General features: G+C 39.1%; 4 long non-coding RNA genes across 4 annotated transcripts; all 4 read left to right on the forward strand.

The window, feature by feature from the left end:
• On the forward strand, window positions 1-3,188 carry LOC146688414 (uncharacterized). Its single transcript, XR_014916370.1, has 2 exons — window positions 1-2,403; window positions 2,481-3,188. It is a non-coding gene; the product is annotated as an uncharacterized LOC146688414 (long non-coding RNA).
• A 1,397-nt stretch (window positions 3,189-4,585) lies between these two features.
• Window positions 4,586-9,957, forward strand: LOC146688415 (uncharacterized). Its single transcript, XR_014916433.1, has 2 exons — window positions 4,586-9,172; window positions 9,250-9,957. It is a non-coding gene; the product is annotated as an uncharacterized LOC146688415 (long non-coding RNA).
• Window positions 9,958-11,457: 1,500 nt separating this feature from the next.
• LOC146688416 (uncharacterized) lies at window positions 11,458-16,724 on the forward strand. The gene is made up of 2 exons (XR_014916446.1): window positions 11,458-15,939; window positions 16,017-16,724. It is a non-coding gene; the product is annotated as an uncharacterized LOC146688416 (long non-coding RNA).
• Window positions 16,725-18,210: 1,486 nt separating this feature from the next.
• Window positions 18,211-23,478, forward strand: LOC146688417 (uncharacterized). Its single transcript, XR_014916447.1, has 2 exons — window positions 18,211-22,693; window positions 22,771-23,478. It is a non-coding gene; the product is annotated as an uncharacterized LOC146688417 (long non-coding RNA).
• Window positions 23,479-24,111: the final 633 nt, after the last annotated feature.

Below are 24,111 nucleotides of genomic sequence, written 5' to 3' on the forward strand. Positions count from 1 at the left end.
AAGACACCTCTGCCTAACTACAGTGAACTGACCTAATAATATGCTCTGGTCGTCATTTTACACAAGGTGTCACATCCATGAAACCTACACCACTAACCAGCATCAGTCCTACAACTTCACTCTCAAAATTAATAAATTCTGGGACAAGCAGAAACTGTATTTTTAGCGGTGCATTTTGCTGCAGGCCAGACTGCTATTAAATGCTCTCCTAAAGAAATAATTCCTTTGTAGCACCACTTCGTCTTGGTTCAGAAGAGATGTCCTGGATATACGTGATAATGTAACACATTATCACAGTTTAGCGCGTTGGGTTGTGTTTTTAAAGCGATTGTTATGTTTTAAAGCTTTGTAATGCGACAGGTGCGATAGCCGACACCACACCTTCACCTGACGTACAACGTGACGTATGACGCACACGTCGGGTATTCACTTTCAAAACAAAAATGGGGATAGAAAATAGAAAATATTGCTCGAGGTGGTTAATGCTCCTTTCGCTGGTTGCCAACCACCATTAAATAACAATAAGAAGAAAATATTGATCTGCTTCTCTTAGTTTTGCACGTTTAAGCTGCAATTCAGACTCAAACAAAGCTGCAAAGCAGGAGAACAACATGGCCATCAACTATTCTGTGCCACAGATTCAGTTCGCTGCAGCACAGAGTGATGATGAGACCGTTAACATGTGCAACTTAGAAGTAGTCAGAGGTAACTGGATGTTCAATGGGATTAAATGCAAGGTTGATTGGATTATATCTGAAGATCATATGCTATTCGTGATAACTCTGCTAGACTCCAAATTGCGGCTCGTCCATGCGGGAGTATCCCAAAATTAAATGAAACCACTTAACACTATTTCCCTAAAATGGACTGACATGGGACACATTAAAGTTGGATCGGAACCAGCTAATCAGTCTGAAGGTAAGTGTTTTTTTCACTTATTCGAGAGAAGTCCGAAATGCGTTCTTAGTACTGTTTGTTTTGACTTTTAAGCTACCCTACCAGGATATTTTCATTCAAAGACAAAATGTCAATATCTATGAATGTGGAGACTCAAAAGACTGGTTAGGTAATAGTTGCCGATGGATTTATGAGACTTGATAGAAACTTGGACGTTTGCAACAGGTGAATCGGTGAACTACCGAGGTTGCGCCCAAATGCTTAAAGCTGTTAGCTGGTCAGTGTTTTCAGGTGTGCTTGTACTACCTGTACGGTGCGGAGTGCTGACTAAGTCATGTTAAACCCATTAAAGCGTCGAGCTCAAATATCTTTTCATTTTTGTGCACTGTTCTCTTGTTGGCACACATTTTCTGTTTATTGAAGCCTTTTGTGAATAATTTTGATCATGTAAAAACTGGGAATTGGTCCCTATTGACAATACTCTTACTTTTTGCATTGCATATGTCCTTTAGCAAAGGTAATTGGTCACTGAACTTTTTGCAACTGTGTATTTCTAAATTTTGTGGCTTCAGTGCACACAAATTTATATTGTTCAGCTTGCATGTTAAAAGCCTGCCAAGCACCCCAAGGCTGATTATGCTTGGTAAGAAGTCATTTATGAAATAGAGCTGATTAGACCATATTAAAATTTCTGTTTGGCACAGGAGCTTTTCGTGGACACAGGTATCCAGTCTCTGTTTTGTTAGCTCAAATTTCTGTAATTTCCTTTATAAACCAAGGTTGTTGGACATGTGTCTCAGTGAATCCAGCAAAGTAACAATATCAAATTTCACATTACATATTACTGATCAACATAGTAGTCTAGCTACACCAACAGCAGGAATACTGAAGTCAATACTGTAAAGTTTAACAGCAGCACAAACTATAAACTCCAAAATAACCATACAGTTGATTCACCTCCGGTACTTTAACTGGGCTGACTCTTTGTTAGGTGTGTTTAATGGGCAGAATAATTCCCAATTATGTACAATTATAATATGTTAAAATGGACTTATGTACATAAGGCCATTAATAATTAACTGTACGTAGCTATTTGCTTTATGACTATCTAGACAGTGTGAAGAAGTGAAGTATTGAAATTATTTTATGTTGCATAATGACAACATGTTGCCCCTATACATTTAAGGACAAAGTTCAATGACCGCCACCTGCTGGATGGTGAGTGCAGAGGGGCGTGTAATTGTTGAGCTGGACAAAGAGAACATCTTTGCTGATGCAATGTCAGTCTTCTTTGGTTCATTCTATGTATTGAACCTGGAATACCAGGAGTCAGCGTGTGCAAGGTTTTTTGTAAGGATAAACCCAGAAGAGGGAACAAAATGTACCTCCAAGGTTGGGACAAGAAGGACTGGGACCACTGTGAAGCGAAAGGTTGTTCACATTAACCCTCATGTCACAACTTTCCTCCAGTGGCTTACTGAATTTGAGTGGAGAACTTCAAATTAGGTAACTGTTTTTGCCATTTTTAGTAAATTTCTTGTATAATTTAAGTGACCAATGTGTTGTTACCCATGTCTCCACAGATGATCCATGGCCCATGCTTTCTGGATATTTACACAAGACGAGCAACAATGAAGACAAGCTCTCTCGCCATCTTGCAAGACGCTGTTTCTGTCCAATAGGTTTTTTGAGTGCAAGTGTTGATTTTTTTTCCTGCTTTTACCTGTTTGTTAAAAATTATTTCAACTACTTACACTTTAATTGTCACATGTATTGGCTCACCCTACAAATCAATGAACTCAGTCCACAAAGCAAGATCAGGGTTCAGTGCAGGTCAGTCAAGTTCCTTCACACCACACACGCTCATCCATGTCGTGGACCCTGCTTTGTGCATTGATTTGGTGGTGTGAGCTAGTATTTTGGACAAAGTGTATATAAAGGCAGACGTGTGGGGCTTGATATTATATCCATTACAATTCAGTTTGTTTGTATGGTGCCAACAAAATGAATGCCAAGGCACTTCACATTGTAGATTTGAGACCCTACAAAATATAACTAAGGAAACCCAACACTTGAGCATGTGTTGTCTGCCATGATATGGACATGACATAATATCGTTATTGTTTGTACAACCATCTGAGAAAATAATGTATTACATGGTTTAGTAAAAACAAGTGCTTGCTCAATGAAAATATGTTTTCAGTTCTTTTCAGTTATTGATTTTGGAAATGTGTATTTCAGCAGGGAAGAATCAGAATTGAAATAAAGTGGTGTAAAGCACATGAATTATATTTTGTGTGTGTGTGTGTGTGTGTGTGTGTGTGTGTGTGTGTGTGTGTGTCCATCCATCCATCCAATTTTTTTGGAACCCTCCAGTCTCTTACAGTATGTTACTGTTAACTGAAATTACGGTAAATTACGACCTGTTAAAAGAGTAAATGACCGCCTGTTAGGACACGGTGTCCTCTAGCAGAGATGAATATTTTTGGTACTGATGATGCGTGATAACGGTAAGTTACTGGTTAATATATTGCAGTTTATTACCTTGCAGCGGGCTTACAGTGACATACCGTGAATAAACGGTAGTATACCAATTTCTTAATCACAGTATGATGTTACTTTGTTGACGTAATTTACGACATAACGACATAACGGTATCTCACTGACATAACTGTCGCCAGTGAGATACCGTAAAAAAGGCTACGGTGCGTTACCATAATTTGTCCAAGAGTATTATACCACACCAGCAAAAAACGGTATCATCCTGCAGAAAGGTAAGCTACCGTAACACGGCGTCACGGTATGACGCTGGCAGCAGTGACACCAGTATGTTACCGTAAAGTGGCGATGAAAAGTCTAACGGTGCAGATACACGGAGTAATCAGAAAAGTTTAGCATGAATCTGGACATTAGATTTAAGTTTTAAGCTTATCAGATATCACTTGTTAGAAGCTCCTTACCGTTTGAAGAAATCTCTTCTCAATCTGCTGTCCTTTTCTGCTTGCATCTTTTTTTTTCATCTAACACTGACGTTATTCCATGTTAATTATTTTTTCTCCGTGAAAAACACAGCAACTCATCTTATCCCGGGGTGCCAGGAAGTCGAGCTGCGGATCTCAGCAGAAAACTTTTCAAACTGAATCCAGGTTGATCCAGGTATACATTTGAAACAGGTTCTCCTCGGTGACGTGACAGTCGGAACGCATCTGCATAACCATGGTTACAGGGGGACGCTTTGGAGCTCTGCTGCTCAGCAGCAAAATATTTCAGATCAATATGTAAATACTCCAACTCTAAAACCAAGTAAAATAAATATGCTGCATATGTGTATATTGCGTTCATGTGTGTGTGTGTGTGTGCGCGCGCTGCGTGGTGACGTAGGCGCGTGCATGTGTGCCCCGGTCACAGCTCCTTTCAGCATGGCCGGAGGTAAGTCACTGCCACTTTGCTCGCAGCTAATTAAAGTTTGTTCAGATCCCAAGCTGCAATGTGAATACAGCCAAACCGCCGCGTTTTTGTTTGTCATTAAGAGACTCATTCGGGATAAGTTTTGTGGAGGGCGGAGTTCACTAATATACGCTTATGAGTTTTAGCCGAGAACGCAGCTAAAATGCTAGCATGCTAAGTTAGCCTGATTGCTAGCGGCTACTCGCGGCAGTCTTTTTTTAACAGCATGCACTCTTTTTTTCCTTCGTCAGGAGAGGTGTACTGGCAGTCGCGTGACACACACAGATCAGACACATATTTCTGTGTTGCAGGTATGGAGATGTTCTTATGTTTTGGAGATGCAGTCTTTCATTCATTGTTTTTATAAGTACAGTGTTGTACTGCCTGTTAGATGGCGGTTATTAATATAATTGTACTGAAGTATAATGTTTGAACTATAAGTACCAGAATATTGGGTCCTGGTTATTGAATTGTATTTATCTGACTGTTTATTTGTTTTTGAATTATTTTGTTTATTGTTCTTATAAGTTGTTTTTGATGTTTTTTCAGTGACATATTATTTATTTTGTGCTTTTTGTTTTTGAGAGCTTAAGTTAATGTTTTAAAACAATTTGTTGTATTTGATTCATTATATTATTGTAGTGTTAATGAAGCTGCAGACACAGCTGCTTTCAACATGGCCGGAGGAGAGGTGTACTGGCAGTCGCGTGACACACACAGATCAGACACATGTTTCTGTGTTGCAGATGTGCAGTAAAGAGCCAAAGACCCAGTACTGTCTCCTGCCTCTTACTTTCACGCCAGAACACAACGCAAGAACAACAGGCGTAACACATGAACGGGTTACACATACTGAGGTGAGTTGTTGAGGATATGTCGAGCTGTTGATAAGCACGGCTGTTTTTGTGCTCTTATATACTGTTAGCCTGTTTTGCTGGCGTTAGTGAAGCTGTTTTCAACTGGATGTAACATTGTTGAACTCTGATGATTAATGAATAAACTCTCAATGTGACGACGTGAGCATGTAATTGTAACCAACCCTGTGTTCATTTAGTCGTTTGATACCGTTTAATATCCAGCACATCTATTGGGTGTTTTATAACATGCCCTGGAATCATTTTAAGTTTTACAATGCCGGTGATTTACGACTCTTTCGCGACAGTCAACTGTGGCGTAAACTCTGGCGGGTCTCAGAGCTAGCTTATGTGAGCCAGCAGTGACATCTATACATGCAGTAGCCTTAAAATACTGATTATTTATTCTCCTGCTAGGTAAGAATTTGTGTTTTATACGTTTATTGTCACATTGTGCGCCATGTTATTGTTTCGGTGAAATGAATTTCTACAATGGCGGACTTAGACAAAATAGTGTTACTGTTAATTTGACTCTCTGCAGTGTTTAAATGCTTACACATACACACACACACAGTTACTGTCCCTCCACACGTATCAGTTCTGCTTCTATGCCCCATCTTTGTTTACTCTTTCCCACCCAACAAGTGCATAAATAAGATGTTAAAAACGTCATCATCATATCAAACATGATCGATTTGGGGGGAGTTTGTTTGGCACATGCTGACTGCATTCTAATTATAACCAGAAGAGGAGGCGAGAGCAGAGAACGAGAGTGCAGCAGTTTGGTGAAAGGAACAGGTGAAGAAGAGGTGAGCATCCAAGAGACGAGCAAGAGGACGGTTTCAAAGCAGACATTATGGCACAATAAAAGCTGTAAGAGCAGAGATTCATTCATATCTTTACTATTTTTCTTTAGCTTCTACTCCCGCTGCTTACAATAAATCCGAGATAAAGAACAAACAAGAACAACTCACATGGCATTGATTGTTTAGTTCAGTGTCACTCTGTGATTGTTTGACATTTCATATAAATGTGACTCTAAAATATAGCCAATAATATTAAAAAGCTGCTGTTACTGAGTGAAACTTGAAGGATTATGATAAACTTCAGTTCTTACTGAATCTGTAACATTGCTTTTTTTTAAATTGTTAAATGACTTTTGTGTCACTGTGCACAGTGAAAAGCTCACCTGATGTAGTGGTGAGGCCATGTTCACCACTAGATGGAGACAACCTGGCACAGGTTTTTCTATGCACTAAATTTCACCCTGAAAAGCCTTGGTGGGAATTGTTGTTTCATAGAAAGTAAAGGAAAACATGTCTTGAGGTCTTTTTCCAGTGTTTTCAAAATTGTGTTTTTCACATACACATCAAAACTTCACACAGACAAACACACACACAAAACAACAAAATATGTCAATTAGGGAGGGCAGAGAGCGCAGCAACAAAAACTAATGGCTACATTTAGAGTAATGTTTAAAAATGACTTCATTTAGCAGGATGTTGCTTTTTTCTCTTCTTATTCTTTCTTATACTGAACCTTCATTTGTTTTGTATAAGATGGTAATTTTTAAGACACCTCTGCCTAACTACAGTGAACTGACCTAATAATATGCTCTGGTCGTCATTTTACACAAGGTGTCACATCCATGAAACCTACACCACTAACCAGCATCAGTCCTACAACTTCACTCTCAAAATTAATAAATTCTGGGACAAGCAGAAACTGTATTTTTAGCGGTGCATTTTGCTGCAGGCCAGACTGCTATTAAATGCTCTCCTAAAGAAATAATTCCTTTGTAGCACCACTTCGTCTTGGTTCAGAAGAGATGTCCTGGATATACGTGATAATGTAACACATTATCACAGTTTAGCGCGTTGGGTTGTGTTTTTAAAGCGATTGTTATGTTTTAAAGCTTTGTAATGCGACAGGTGCGATAGCCGACACCACACCTTCACCTGACGTACAACGTGACGTATGACGCACACGTCGGGTATTCACTTTCAAAACAAAAATGGGGATAGAAAATAGAAAATATTGCTCGAGGTGGTTAATGCTCCTTTCGCTGGTTGCCAACCACCATTAAATAACAATAAGAAGAAAATATTGATCTGCTTCTCTTAGTTTTGCACGTTTAAGCTGCAATTCAGACTCAAACAAAGCTGCAAAGCAGGAGAACAACATGGCCATCAACTATTCTGTGCCACAGATTCAGTTCGCTGCAGCACAGAGTGATGATGAGACCGTTAACATGTGCAACTTAGAAGTAGTCAGAGGTAACTGGATGTTCAATGGGATTAAATGCAAGGTTGATTGGATTATATCTGAAGATCATATGCTATTCGTGATAACTCTGCTAGACTCCAAATTGCGGCTCGTCCATGCGGGAGTATCCCAAAATTAAATGAAACCACTTAACACTATTTCCCTAAAATGGACTGACATGGGACACATTAAAGTTGGATCGGAACCAGCTAATCAGTCTGAAGGTAAGTGTTTTTTTCACTTATTCGAGAGAAGTCCGAAATGCGTTCTTAGTACTGTTTGTTTTGACTTTTAAGCTACCCTACCAGGATATTTTCATTCAAAGACAAAATGTCAATATCTATGAATGTGGAGACTCAAAAGACTGGTTAGGTAATAGTTGCCGATGGATTTATGAGACTTGATAGAAACTTGGACGTTTGCAACAGGTGAATCGGTGAACTACCGAGGTTGCGCCCAAATGCTTAAAGCTGTTAGCTGGTCAGTGTTTTCAGGTGTGCTTGTACTACCTGTACGGTGCGGAGTGCTGACTAAGTCATGTTAAACCCATTAAAGCGTCGAGCTCAAATATCTTTTCATTTTTGTGCACTGTTCTCTTGTTGGCACACATTTTCTGTTTATTGAAGCCTTTTGTGAATAATTTTGATCATGTAAAAACTGGGAATTGGTCCCTATTGACAATACTCTTACTTTTTGCATTGCATATGTCCTTTAGCAAAGGTAATTGGTCACTGAACTTTTTGCAACTGTGTATTTCTAAATTTTGTGGCTTCAGTGCACACAAATTTATATTGTTCAGCTTGCATGTTAAAAGCCTGCCAAGCACCCCAAGGCTGATTATGCTTGGTAAGAAGTCATTTATGAAATAGAGCTGATTAGACCATATTAAAATTTCTGTTTGGCACAGGAGCTTTTCGTGGACACAGGTATCCAGTCTCTGTTTTGTTAGCTCAAATTTCTGTAATTTCCTTTATAAACCAAGGTTGTTGGACATGTGTCTCAGTGAATCCAGCAAAGTAACAATATCAAATTTCACATTACATATTACTGATCAACATAGTAGTCTAGCTACACCAACAGCAGGAATACTGAAGTCAATACTGTAAAGTTTAACAGCAGCACAAACTATAAACTCCAAAATAACCATACAGTTGATTCACCTCCGGTACTTTAACTGGGCTGACTCTTTGTTAGGTGTGTTTAATGGGCAGAATAATTCCCAATTATGTACAATTATAATATGTTAAAATGGACTTATGTACATAAGGCCATTAATAATTAACTGTACGTAGCTATTTGCTTTATGACTATCTAGACAGTGTGAAGAAGTGAAGTATTGAAATTATTTTATGTTGCATAATGACAACATGTTGCCCCTATACATTTAAGGACAAAGTTCAATGACCGCCACCTGCTGGATGGTGAGTGCAGAGGGGCGTGTAATTGTTGAGCTGGACAAAGAGAACATCTTTGCTGATGCAATGTCAGTCTTCTTTGGTTCATTCTATGTATTGAACCTGGAATACCAGGAGTCAGCGTGTGCAAGGTTTTTTGTAAGGATAAACCCAGAAGAGGGAACAAAATGTACCTCCAAGGTTGGGACAAGAAGGACTGGGACCACTGTGAAGCGAAAGGTTGTTCACATTAACCCTCATGTCACAACTTTCCTCCAGTGGCTTACTGAATTTGAGTGGAGAACTTCAAATTAGGTAACTGTTTTTGCCATTTTTAGTAAATTTCTTGTATAATTTAAGTGACCAATGTGTTGTTACCCATGTCTCCACAGATGATCCATGGCCCATGCTTTCTGGATATTTACACAAGACGAGCAACAATGAAGACAAGCTCTCTCGCCATCTTGCAAGACGCTGTTTCTGTCCAATAGGTTTTTTGAGTGCAAGTGTTGATTTTTTTTCCTGCTTTTACCTGTTTGTTAAAAATTATTTCAACTACTTACACTTTAATTGTCACATGTATTGGCTCACCCTACAAATCAATGAACTCAGTCCACAAAGCAAGATCAGGGTTCAGTGCAGGTCAGTCAAGTTCCTTCACACCACACACGCTCATCCATGTCGTGGACCCTGCTTTGTGCATTGATTTGGTGGTGTGAGCTAGTATTTTGGACAAAGTGTATATAAAGGCAGACGTGTGGGGCTTGATATTATATCCATTACAATTCAGTTTGTTTGTATGGTGCCAACAAAATGAATGCCAAGGCACTTCACATTGTAGATTTGAGACCCTACAAAATATAACTAAGGAAACCCAACACTTGAGCATGTGTTGTCTGCCATGATATGGACATGACATAATATCGTTATTGTTTGTACAACCATCTGAGAAAATAATGTATTACATGGTTTAGTAAAAACAAGTGCTTGCTCAATGAAAATATGTTTTCAGTTCTTTTCAGTTATTGATTTTGGAAATGTGTATTTCAGCAGGGAAGAATCAGAATTGAAATAAAGTGGTGTAAAGCACATGAATTATATTTTGTGTGTGTGTGTGTGTGTGTGTGTGTGTGTGTGTGTGTGTGTGTCCATCCATCCATCCAATTTTTTTGGAACCCTCCAGTCTCTTACAGTATGTTACTGTTAACTGAAATTACGGTAAATTACGACCTGTTAAAAGAGTAAATGACCGCCTGTTAGGACACGGTGTCCTCTAGCAGAGATGAATATTTTTGGTACTGATGATGCGTGATAACGGTAAGTTACTGGTTAATATATTGCAGTTTATTACCTTGCAGCGGGCTTACAGTGACATACCGTGAATAAACGGTAGTATACCAATTTCTTAATCACAGTATGATGTTACTTTGTTGACGTAATTTACGACATAACGACATAACGGTATCTCACTGACATAACTGTCGCCAGTGAGATACCGTAAAAAAGGCTACGGTGCGTTACCATAATTTGTCCAAGAGTATTATACCACACCAGCAAAAAACGGTATCATCCTGCAGAAAGGTAAGCTACCGTAACACGGCGTCACGGTATGACGCTGGCAGCAGTGACACCAGTATGTTACCGTAAAGTGGCGATGAAAAGTCTAACGGTGCAGATACACGGAGTAATCAGAAAAGTTTAGCATGAATCTGGACATTAGATTTAAGTTTTAAGCTTATCAGATATCACTTGTTAGAAGCTCCTTACCGTTTGAAGAAATCTCTTCTCAATCTGCTGTCCTTTTCTGCTTGCATCTTTTTTTTTCATCTAACACTGACGTTATTCCATGTTAATTATTTTTTCTCCGTGAAAAACACAGCAACTCATCTTATCCCGGGGTGCCAGGAAGTCGAGCTGCGGATCTCAGCAGAAAACTTTTCAAACTGAATCCAGGTTGATCCAGGTATACATTTGAAACAGGTTCTCCTCGGTGACGTGACAGTCGGAACGCATCTGCATAACCATGGTTACAGGGGGACGCTTTGGAGCTCTGCTGCTCAGCAGCAAAATATTTCAGATCAATATGTAAATACTCCAACTCTAAAACCAAGTAAAATAAATATGCTGCATATGTGTATATTGCGTTCATGTGTGTGTGTGTGTGTGCGCGCGCTGCGTGGTGACGTAGGCGCGTGCATGTGTGCCCCGGTCACAGCTCCTTTCAGCATGGCCGGAGGTAAGTCACTGCCACTTTGCTCGCAGCTAATTAAAGTTTGTTCAGATCCCAAGCTGCAATGTGAATACAGCCAAACCGCCGCGTTTTTGTTTGTCATTAAGAGACTCATTCGGGATAAGTTTTGTGGAGGGCGGAGTTCACTAATATACGCTTATGAGTTTTAGCCGAGAACGCAGCTAAAATGCTAGCATGCTAAGTTAGCCTGATTGCTAGCGGCTACTCGCGGCAGTCTTTTTTTAACAGCATGCACTCTTTTTTTCCTTCGTCAGGAGAGGTGTACTGGCAGTCGCGTGACACACACAGATCAGACACATGTTTCTGTGTTGCAGGTATGGAGATGTTCTTATGTTTTGCAGATGCAGTCTTTCATTCATTGTTTTTATAAGTACAGTGTTGTACTGCCTGTTAGATGGCGGTTATTAATATAATTGTACTGAAGTATAATGTTTGAACTATAAGTACCAGAATATTGGGTCCTGGTTATTGAATTGTATTTATCTGACTGTTTATTTGTTTTTGAATTATTTTGTTTATTGTTCTTATAAGTTGTTTTTGATGTTTTTTCAGTGACATATTATTTATTTTGTGCTTTTTGTTTTTGAGAGCTTAAGTTAATGTTTTAAAACAATTTGTTGTATTTGATTCATTATATTATTGTAGTGTTAATGAAGCTGCAGACACAGCTGCTTTCAACATGGCCGGAGGAGAGGTGTACTGGCAGTCGCGTGACACACACAGATCAGACACATGTTTCTGTGTTGCAGATGTGCAGTAAAGAGCCAAAGACCCAGTACTGTCTCCTGCCTCTTACTTTCACGCCAGAACACAACGCAAGAACAACAGGCGTAACACATGAACGGGTTACACATACTGAGGTGAGTTGTTGAGGATATGTCGAGCTGTTGATAAGCACGGCTGTTTTTGTGCTCTTATATACTGTTAGCCTGTTTTGCTGGCGTTAGTGAAGCTGTTTTCAACTGGATGTAACATTGTTGAACTCTGATGATTAATGAATAAACTCTCAATGTGACGACGTGAGCATGTAATTGTAACCAACCCTGTGTTCATTTAGTCGTTTGATACCGTTTAATATCCAGCACATCTATTGGGTGTTTTATAACATGCCCTGGAATCATTTTAAGTTTTACAATGCCGGTGATTTACGACTCTTTCGCGACAGTCAACTGTGGCGTAAACTCTGGCGGGTCTCAGAGCTAGCTTATGTGAGCCAGCAGTGACATCTATACATGCAGTAGCCTTAAAATACTGATTATTTATTCTCCTGCTAGGTAAGAATTTGTGTTTTATACGTTTATTGTCACATTGTGCGCCATGTTATTGTTTCGGTGAAATGAATTTCTACAATGGCGGACTTAGACAAAATAGTGTTACTGTTAATTTGACTCTCTGCAGTGTTTAAATGCTTACACATACACACACACACAGTTACTGTCCCTCCACACGTATCAGTTCTGCTTCTATGCCCCATCTTTGTTTACTCTTTCCCACCCAACAAGTGCATAAATAAGATGTTAAAAACGTCATCATCATATCAAACATGATCGATTTGGGGGGAGTTTGTTTGGCACATGCTGACTGCATTCTAATTATAACCAGAAGAGGAGGCGAGAGCAGAGAACGAGAGTGCAGCAGTTTGGTGAAAGGAACAGGTGAAGAAGAGGTGAGCATCCAAGAGACGAGCAAGAGGACGGTTTCAAAGCAGACATTATGGCACAATAAAAGCTGTAAGAGCAGAGATTCATTCATATCTTTACTATTTTTCTTTAGCTTCTACTCCCGCTGCTTACAATAAATCCGAGATAAAGAACAAACAAGAACAACTCACATGGCATTGATTGTTTAGTTCAGTGTCACTCTGTGATTGTTTGACATTTCATATAAATGTGACTCTAAAATATAGCCAATAATATTAAAAAGCTGCTGTTACTGAGTGAAACTTGAAGGATTATGATAAACTTCAGTTCTTACTGAATCTGTAACATTGCTTTTTTTTAAATTGTTAAATGACTTTTGTGTCACTGTGCACAGTGAAAAGCTCACCTGATGTAGTGGTGAGGCCATGTTCACCACTAGATGGAGACAACCTGGCACAGGTTTTTCTATGCACTAAATTTCACCCTGAAAAGCCTTGGTGGGAATTGTTGTTTCATAGAAAGTAAAGGAAAACATGTCTTGAGGTCTTTTTCCAGTGTTTTCAAAATTGTGTTTTTCACATACACATCAAAACTTCACACAGACAAACACACACACAAAACAACAAAATATGTCAATTAGGGAGGGCAGAGAGCGCAGCAACAAAAACTAATGGCTACATTTAGAGTAATGTTTAAAAATGACTTCATTTAGCAGGATGTTGCTTTTTTCTCTTCTTATTCTTTCTTATACTGAACCTTCATTTGTTTTGTATAAGATGGTAATTTTTAAGACACCTCTGCCTAACTACAGTGAACTGACCTAATAATATGCTCTGGTCGTCATTTTACACAAGGTGTCACATCCATGAAACCTACACCACTAACCAGCATCAGTCCTACAACTTCACTCTCAAAATTAATAAATTCTGGGACAAGCAGAAACTGTATTTTTAGCGGTGCATTTTGCTGCAGGCCAGACTGCTATTAAATGCTCTCCTAAAGAAATAATTCCTTTGTAGCACCACTTCGTCTTGGTTCAGAAGAGATGTCCTGGATATACGTGATAATGTAACACATTATCACAGTTTAGCGCGTTGGGTTGTGTTTTTAAAGCGATTGTTATGTTTTAAAGCTTTGTAATGCGACAGGTGCGATAGCCGACACCACACCTTCACCTGACGTACAACGTGACGTATGACGCACACGTCGGGTATTCACTTTCAAAACAAAAATGGGGATAGAAAATAGAAAATATTGCTCGAGGTGGTTAATGCTCCTTTCGCTGGTTGCCAACCACCATTAAATAACAATAAGAAGAAAATATTGATCTGCTTCTCTTAGTTTTGCACGTTTAAGCTGCAATTCAGACTCAAACAAAGCTGCAAAGCAGGAGAACAACATGGCCATCAACTATTCTGTGCCACAGATTCAGTTCGCTGCAGCACAGAGTGATGATGAGACCGTTAACATGTGCAACTTAGAAGTAGTCAGAGGTAACTGGATGTTCAATGGGATTAAATGCAAGGTTGATTGGATTATATCTGAAGATCATATGCTATTCGTGATAACTCTGCTAGACTCCAAATTGCGGCTCGTCCATGCGGGAGTATCCCAAAATTAAATGAAACCACTTAACACTATTTCCCTAAAATGGACTGACATGGGACACATTAAAGTTGGATCGGAACCAGCTAATCAGTCTGAAGGTAAGTGTTTTTTTCACTTATTCGAGAGAAGTCCGAAATGCGTTCTTAGTACTGTTTGTTTTGACTTTTAAGCTACCCTACCAGGATATTTTCATTCAAAGACAAAATGTCAATATCTATGAATGTGGAGACTCAAAAGACTGGTTAGGTAATAGTTGCCGATGGATTTATGAGACTTGATAGAAACTTGGACGTTTGCAACAGGTGAATCGGTGAACTACCGAGGTTGCGCCCAAATGCTTAAAGCTGTTAGCTGGTCAGTGTTTTCAGGTGTGCTTGTACTACCTGTACGGTGCGGAGTGCTGACTAAGTCATGTTAAACCCATTAAAGCGTCGAGCTCAAATATCTTTTCATTTTTGTGCACTGTTCTCTTGTTGGCACACATTTTCTGTTTATTGAAGCCTTTTGTGAATAATTTTGATCATGTAAAAACTGGGAATTGGTCCCTATTGACAATACTCTTACTTTTTGCATTGCATATGTCCTTTAGCAAAGGTAATTGGTCACTGAACTTTTTGCAACTGTGTATTTCTAAATTTTGTGGCTTCAGTGCACACAAATTTATATTGTTCAGCTTGCATGTTAAAAGCCTGCCAAGCACCCCAAGGCTGATTATGCTTGGTAAGAAGTCATTTATGAAATAGAGCTGATTAGACCATATTAAAATTTCTGTTTGGCACAGGAGCTTTTCGTGGACACAGGTATCCAGTCTCTGTTTTGTTAGCTCAAATTTCTGTAATTTCCTTTATAAACCAAGGTTGTTGGACATGTGTCTCAGTGAATCCAGCAAAGTAACAATATCAAATTTCACATTACATATTACTGATCAACATAGTAGTCTAGCTACACCAACAGCAGGAATACTGAAGTCAATACTGTAAAGTTTAACAGCAGCACAAACTATAAACTCCAAAATAACCATACAGTTGATTCACCTCCGGTACTTTAACTGGGCTGACTCTTTGTTAGGTGTGTTTAATGGGCAGAATAATTCCCAATTATGTACAATTATAATATGTTAAAATGGACTTATGTACATAAGGCCATTAATAATTAACTGTACGTAGCTATTTGCTTTATGACTATCTAGACAGTGTGAAGAAGTGAAGTATTGAAATTATTTTATGTTGCATAATGACAACATGTTGCCCCTATACATTTAAGGACAAAGTTCAATGACCGCCACCTGCTGGATGGTGAGTGCAGAGGGGCGTGTAATTGTTGAGCTGGACAAAGAGAACATCTTTGCTGATGCAATGTCAGTCTTCTTTGGTTCATTCTATGTATTGAACCTGGAATACCAGGAGTCAGCGTGTGCAAGGTTTTTTGTAAGGATAAACCCAGAAGAGGGAACAAAATGTACCTCCAAGGTTGGGACAAGAAGGACTGGGACCACTGTGAAGCGAAAGGTTGTTCACATTAACCCTCATGTCACAACTTTCCTCCAGTGGCTTACTGAATTTGAGTGGAGAACTTCAAATTAGGTAACTGTTTTTGCCATTTTTAGTAAATTTCTTGTATAATTTAAGTGACCAATGTGTTGTTACCCATGTCTCCACAGATGATCCATGGCCCATGCTTTCTGGATATTTACACAAGACGAGCAACAATGAAGACAAGCTCTCTCGCCATCTTGCAAGACGCTGTTTCTGTCCAATAGGTTTTTTGAGTGCAAGTGTTGATTTTTTTTCCTGCTTTTACCTGTTTGTTAAAAATTATTTCAACTACTTACACTTTAATTGTCACATGTATTGGCTCACCCTACAAATCAATGAACTCAGTCCACAAAGCAAGATCAGGGTTCAGTGCAGGTCAGTCAAGTTCCTTCACACCACACACGCTCATCCATGTCGTGGACCCTGCTTTGTGCATTGATTTGGTGGTGTGAGCTAGTATTTTGGACAAAGTGTATATAAAGGCAGACGTGTGGGGCTTGATATTATATCCATTACAATTCAGTTTGTTTGTATGGTGCCAACAAAATGAATGCCAAGGCACTTCACATTGTAGATTTGAGACCCTACAAAATATAACTAAGGAAACCCAACACTTGAGCATGTGTTGTCTGCCATGATATGGACATGACATAATATCGTTATTGTTTGTACAACCATCTGAGAAAATAATGTATTACATGGTTTAGTAAAAACAAGTGCTTGCTCAATGAAAATATGTTTTCAGTTCTTTTCAGTTATTGATTTTGGAAATGTGTATTTCAGCAGGGAAGAATCAGAATTGAAATAAAGTGGTGTAAAGCACATGAATTATATTTTGTGTGTGTGTGTGTGTGTGTGTGTGTGTGTCCATCCATCCATCCAATTTTTTTGGAACCCTCCAGTCTCTTACAGTATGTTACTGTTAACTGAAATTACGGTAAATTACGACCTGTTAAAAGAGTAAATGACCGCCTGTTAGGACACGGTGTCCTCTAGCAGAGATGAATATTTTTGGTACTGATGATGCGTGATAACGGTAAGTTACTGGTTAATATATTGCAGTTTATTACCTTGCAGCGGGCTTACAGTGACATACCGTGAATAAACGGTAGTATACCAATTTCTTAATCACAGTATGATGTTACTTTGTTGACGTAATTTACGACATAACGACATAACGGTATCTCACTGACATAACTGTCGCCAGTGAGATACCGTAAAAAAGGCTACGGTGCGTTACCATAATTTGTCCAAGAGTATTATACCACACCAGCAAAAAACGGTATCATCCTGCAGAAAGGTAAGCTACCGTAACACGGCGTCACGGTATGACGCTGGCAGCAGTGACACCAGTATGTTACCGTAAAGTGGCGATGAAAAGTCTAACGGTGCAGATACACGGAGTAATCAGAAAAGTTTAGCATGAATCTGGACATTAGATTTAAGTTTTAAGCTTATCAGATATCACTTGTTAGAAGCTCCTTACCGTTTGAAGAAATCTCTTCTCAATCTGCTGTCCTTTTCTGCTTGCATCTTTTTTTTTCATCTAACACTGACGTTATTCCATGTTAATTATTTTTTCTCCGTGAAAAACACAGCAACTCATCTTATCCCGGGGTGCCAGGAAGTCGAGCTGCGGATCTCAGCAGAAAACTTTTCAAACTGAATCCAGGTTGATCCAGGTATACATTTGAAACAGGTTCTCCTCGGTGACGTGACAGTCGGAACGCATCTGCATAACCATGGTTACAGGGGGACGCTTTGGAGCTCTGCTGCTCAGCAGCAAAATATTTCAGATCAATATGTAAATACTCCAACTCTAAAACCAAGTAAAATAAATATGCTGCATATGTGTATATTGCGTTCATGTGTGTGTGTGTGTGTGCGCGCGCTGCGTGGTGACGTAGGCGCGTGCATGTGTGCCCCGGTCACAGCTCCTTTCAGCATGGCCGGAGGTAAGTCACTGCCACTTTGCTCGCAGCTAATTAAAGTTTGTTCAGATCCCAAGCTGCAATGTGAATACAGCCAAACCGCCGCGTTTTTGTTTGTCATTAAGAGACTCATTCGGGATAAGTTTTGTGGAGGGCGGAGTTCACTAATATACGCTTATGAGTTTTAGCCGAGAACGCAGCTAAAATGCTAGCATGCTAAGTTAGCCTGATTGCTAGCGGCTACTCGCGGCAGTCTTTTTTTAACAGCATGCACTCTTTTTTTCCTTCGTCAGGAGAGGTGTACTGGCAGTCGCGTGACACACACAGATCAGACACATGTTTCTGTGTTGCAGGTATGGAGATGTTCTTATGTTTTGCAGATGCAGTCTTTCATTCATTGTTTTTATAAGTACAGTGTTGTACTGCCTGTTAGATGGCGGTTATTAATATAATTGTACTGAAGTATAATGTTTGAACTATAAGTACCAGAATATTGGGTCCTGGTTATTGAATTGTATTTATCTGACTGTTTATTTGTTTTTGAATTATTTTGTTTATTGTTCTTATAAGTTGTTTTTGATGTTTTTTCAGTGACATATTATTTATTTTGTGCTTTTTGTTTTTGAGAGCTTAAGTTAATGTTTTAAAACAATTTGTTGTATTTGATTCATTATATTATTGTAGTGTTAATGAAGCTGCAGACACAGCTGCTTTCAACATGGCCGGAGGAGAGGTGTACTGGCAGTCGCGTGACACACACAGATCAGACACATGTTTCTGTGTTGCAGATGTGCAGTAAAGAGCCAAAGACCCAGTACTGTCTCCTGCCTCTTACTTTCACGCCAGAACACAACGCAAGAACAACAGGCGTAACACATGAACGGGTTACACATACTGAGGTGAGTTGTTGAGGATATGTCGAGCTGTTGATAAGCACGGCTGTTTTTGTGCTCTTATATACTGTTAGCCTGTTTTGCTGGCGTTAGTGAAGCTGTTTTCAACTGGATGTAACATTGTTGAACTCTGATGATTAATGAATAAACTCTCAATGTGACGACGTGAGCATGTAATTGTAACCAACCCTGTGTTCATTTAGTCGTTTGATACCGTTTAATATCCAGCACATCTATTGGGTGTTTTATAACATGCCCTGGAATCATTTTAAGTTTTACAATGCCGGTGATTTACGACTCTTTCGCGACAGTCAACTGTGGCGTAAACTCTGGCGGGTCTCAGAGCTAGCTTATGTGAGCCAGCAGTGACATCTATACATGCAGTAGCCTTAAAATACTGATTATTTATTCTCCTGCTAGGTAAGAATTTGTGTTTTATACGTTTATTGTCACATTGTGCGCCATGTTATTGTTTCGGTGAAATGAATTTCTACAATGGCGGACTTAGACAAAATAGTGTTACTGTTAATTTGACTCTCTGCAGTGTTTAAATGCTTACACATACACACACACACAGTTACTGTCCCTCCACACGTATCAGTTCTGCTTCTATGCCCCATCTTTGTTTACTCTTTCCCACCCAACAAGTGCATAAATAAGATGTTAAAAACGTCATCATCATATCAAACATGATCGATTTGGGGGGAGTTTGTTTGGCACATGCTGACTGCATTCTAATTATAACCAGAAGAGGAGGCGAGAGCAGAGAACGAGAGTGCAGCAGTTTGGTGAAAGGAACAGGTGAAGAAGAGGTGAGCATCCAAGAGACGAGCAAGAGGACGGTTTCAAAGCAGACATTATGGCACAATAAAAGCTGTAAGAGCAGAGATTCATTCATATCTTTACTATTTTTCTTTAGCTTCTACTCCCGCTGCTTACAATAAATCCGAGATAAAGAACAAACAAGAACAACTCACATGGCATTGATTGTTTAGTTCAGTGTCACTCTGTGATTGTTTGACATTTCATATAAATGTGACTCTAAAATATAGCCAATAATATTAAAAAGCTGCTGTTACTGAGTGAAACTTGAAGGATTATGATAAACTTCAGTTCTTACTGAATCTGTAACATTGCTTTTTTTTAAATTGTTAAATGACTTTTGTGTCACTGTGCACAGTGAAAAGCTCACCTGATGTAGTGGTGAGGCCATGTTCACCACTAGATGGAGACAACCTGGCACAGGTTTTTCTATGCACTAAATTTCACCCTGAAAAGCCTTGGTGGGAATTGTTGTTTCATAGAAAGTAAAGGAAAACATGTCTTGAGGTCTTTTTCCAGTGTTTTCAAAATTGTGTTTTTCACATACACATCAAAACTTCACACAGACAAACACACACACAAAACAACAAAATATGTCAATTAGGGAGGGCAGAGAGCGCAGCAACAAAAACTAATGGCTACATTTAGAGTAATGTTTAAAAATGACTTCATTTAGCAGGATGTTGCTTTTTTCTCTTCTTATTCTTTCTTATACTGAACCTTCATTTGTTTTGTATAAGATGGTAATTTTTAAGACACCTCTGCCTAACTACAGTGAACTGACCTAATAATATGCTCTGGTCGTCATTTTACACAAGGTGTCACATCCATGAAACCTACACCACTAACCAGCATCAGTCCTACAACTTCACTCTCAAAATTAATAAATTCTGGGACAAGCAGAAACTGTATTTTTAGCGGTGCATTTTGCTGCAGGCCAGACTGCTATTAAATGCTCTCCTAAAGAAATAATTCCTTTGTAGCACCACTTCGTCTTGGTTCAGAAGAGATGTCCTGGATATACGTGATAATGTAACACATTATCACAGTTTAGCGCGTTGGGTTGTGTTTTTAAAGCGATTGTTATGTTTTAAAGCTTTGTAATGCGACAGGTGCGATAGCCGACACCACACCTTCACCTGACGTACAACGTGACGTATGACGCACACGTCGGGTATTCACTTTCAAAACAAAAATGGGGATAGAAAATAGAAAATATTGCTCGAGGTGGTTAATGCTCCTTTCGCTGGTTGCCAACCACCATTAAATAACAATAAGAAGAAAATATTGATCTGCTTCTCTTAGTTTTGCACGTTTAAGCTGCAATTCAGACTCAAACAAAGCTGCAAAGCAGGAGAACAACATGGCCATCAACTATTCTGTGCCACAGATTCAGTTCGCTGCAGCACAGAGTGATGATGAGACCGTTAACATGTGCAACTTAGAAGTAGTCAGAGGTAACTGGATGTTCAATGGGATTAAATGCAAGGTTGATTGGATTATATCTGAAGATCATATGCTATTCGTGATAACTCTGCTAGACTCCAAATTGCGGCTCGTCCATGCGGGAGTATCCCAAAATTAAATGAAACCACTTAACACTATTTCCCTAAAATGGACTGACATGGGACACATTAAAGTTGGATCGGAACCAGCTAATCAGTCTGAAGGTAAGTGTTTTTTTTCACTTATTCGAGAGAAGTCCGAAATGCGTTCTTAGTACTGTTTGTTTTGACTTTTAAGCTACCCTACCAGGATATTTTCATTCAAAGACAAAATGTCAATATCTATGAATGTGGAGACTCAAAAGACTGGTTAGGTAATAGTTGCCGATGGATTTATGAGACTTGATAGAAACTTGGACGTTTGCAACAGGTGAATCGGTGAACTACCGAGGTTGCGCCCAAATGCTTAAAGCTGTTAGCTGGTCAGTGTTTTCAGGTGTGCTTGTACTACCTGTACGGTGCGGAGTGCTGACTAAGTCATGTTAAACCCATTAAAGCGTCGAGCTCAAATATCTTTTCATTTTTGTGCACTGTTCTCTTGTTGGCACACATTTTCTGTTTATTGAAGCCTTTTGTGAATAATTTTGATCATGTAAAAACTGGGAATTGGTCCCTATTGACAATACTCTTACTTTTTGCATTGCATATGTCCTTTAGCAAAGGTAATTGGTCACTGAACTTTTTGCAACTGTGTATTTCTAAATTTTGTGGCTTCAGTGCACACAAATTTATATTGTTCAGCTTGCATGTTAAAAGCCTGCCAAGCACCCCAAGGCTGATTATGCTTGGTAAGAAGTCATTTATGAAATAGAGCTGATTAGACCATATTAAAATTTCTGTTTGGCACAGGAGCTTTTCGTGGACACAGGTATCCAGTCTCTGTTTTGTTAGCTCAAATTTCTGTAATTTCCTTTATAAACCAAGGTTGTTGGACATGTGTCTCAGTGAATCCAGCAAAGTAACAATATCAAATTTCACATTACATATTACTGATCAACATAGTAGTCTAGCTACACCAACAGCAGGAATACTGAAGTCAATACTGTAAAGTTTAACAGCAGCACAAACTATAAACTCCAAAATAACCATACAGTTGATTCACCTCCGGTACTTTAACTGGGCTGACTCTTTGTTAGGTGTGTTTAATGGGCAGAATAATTCCCAATTATGTACAATTATAATATGTTAAAATGGACTTATGTACATAAGGCCATTAATAATTAACTGTACGTAGCTATTTGCTTTATGACTATCTAGACAGTGTGAAGAAGTGAAGTATTGAAATTATTTTATGTTGCATAATGACAACATGTTGCCCCTATACATTTAAGGACAAAGTTCAATGACCGCCACCTGCTGGATGGTGAGTGCAGAGGGGCGTGTAATTGTTGAGCTGGACAAAGAGAACATCTTTGCTGATGCAATGTCAGTCTTCTTTGGTTCATTCTATGTATTGAACCTGGAATACCAGGAGTCAGCGTGTGCAAGGTTTTTTGTAAGGATAAACCCAGAAGAGGGAACAAAATGTACCTCCAAGGTTGGGACAAGAAGGACTGGGACCACTGTGAAGCGAAAGGTTGTTCACATTAACCCTCATGTCACAACTTTCCTCCAGTGGCTTACTGAATTTGAGTGGAGAACTTCAAATTAGGTAACTGTTTTTGCCATTTTTAGTAAATTTCTTGTATAATTTAAGTGACCAATGTGTTGTTACCCATGTCTCCACAGATGATCCATGGCCCATGCTTTCTGGATATTTACACAAGACGAGCAACAATGAAGACAAGCTCTCTCGCCATCTTGCAAGACGCTGTTTCTGTCCAATAGGTTTTTTGAGTGCAAGTGTTGATTTTTTTTCCTGCTTTTACCTGTTTGTTAAAAATTATTTCAACTACTTACACTTTAATTGTCACATGTATTGGCTCACCCTACAAATCAATGAACTCAGTCCACAAAGCAAGATCAGGGTTCAGTGCAGGTCAGTCAAGTTCCTTCACACCACACACGCTCATCCATGTCGTGGACCCTGCTTTGTGCATTGATTTGGTGGTGTGAGCTAGTATTTTGGACAAAGTGTATATAAAGGCAGACGTGTGGGGCTTGATATTATATCCATTACAATTCAGTTTGTTTGTATGGTGCCAACAAAATGAATGCCAAGGCACTTCACATTGTAGATTTGAGACCCTACAAAATATAACTAAGGAAACCCAACACTTGAGCATGTGTTGTCTGCCATGATATGGACATGACATAATATCGTTATTGTTTGTACAACCATCTGAGAAAATAATGTATTACATGGTTTAGTAAAAACAAGTGCTTGCTCAATGAAAATATGTTTTCAGTTCTTTTCAGTTATTGATTTTGGAAATGTGTATTTCAGCAGGGAAGAATCAGAATTGAAATAAAGTGGTGTAAAGCACATGAATTATATTTTGTGTGTGTGTGTGTGTGTGTGTGTGTGTGTGTGTGTGTGTGTGTGTGTGTGTCCATCCATCCATCCAATTTTTTTGGAACCCTCCAGTCTCTTACAGTATGTTACTGTTAACTGAAATTACGGTAAATTACGACCTGTTAAAAGAGTAAATGACCGCCTGTTAGGACACGGTGTCCTCTAGCAGAGATGAATATTTTTGGTACTGATGATGCGTGATAACGGTAAGTTACTGGTTAATATATTGCAGTTTATTACCTTGCAGCGGGCTTACAGTGACATACCGTGAATAAACGGTAGTATACCAATTTCTTAATCACAGTATGATGTTACTTTGTTGACGTAATTTACGACATAACGACATAACGGTATCTCACTGACATAACTGTCGCCAGTGAGATACCGTAAAAAAGGCTACGGTGCGTTACCATAATTTGTCCAAGAGTATTATACCACACCAGCAAAAAACGGTATCATCCTGCAGAAAGGTAAGCTACCGTAACACGGCGTCACGGTATGACGCTGGCAGCAGTGACACCAGTATGTTACCGTAAAGTGGCGATGAAAAGTCTAACGGTGCAGATACACGGAGTAATCAGAAAAGTTTAGCATGAATCTGGACATTAGATTTA

Source organism: Copadichromis virginalis, linkage group LG18, assembly GCF_057382275.1.
Source record: "Copadichromis virginalis isolate Kocher_CV1m ecotype Utaka linkage group LG18, C_Virginalis_male_GT1.1, whole genome shotgun sequence".
NCBI lineage: Eukaryota > Metazoa > Chordata > Actinopteri > Cichliformes > Cichlidae > Copadichromis > Copadichromis virginalis.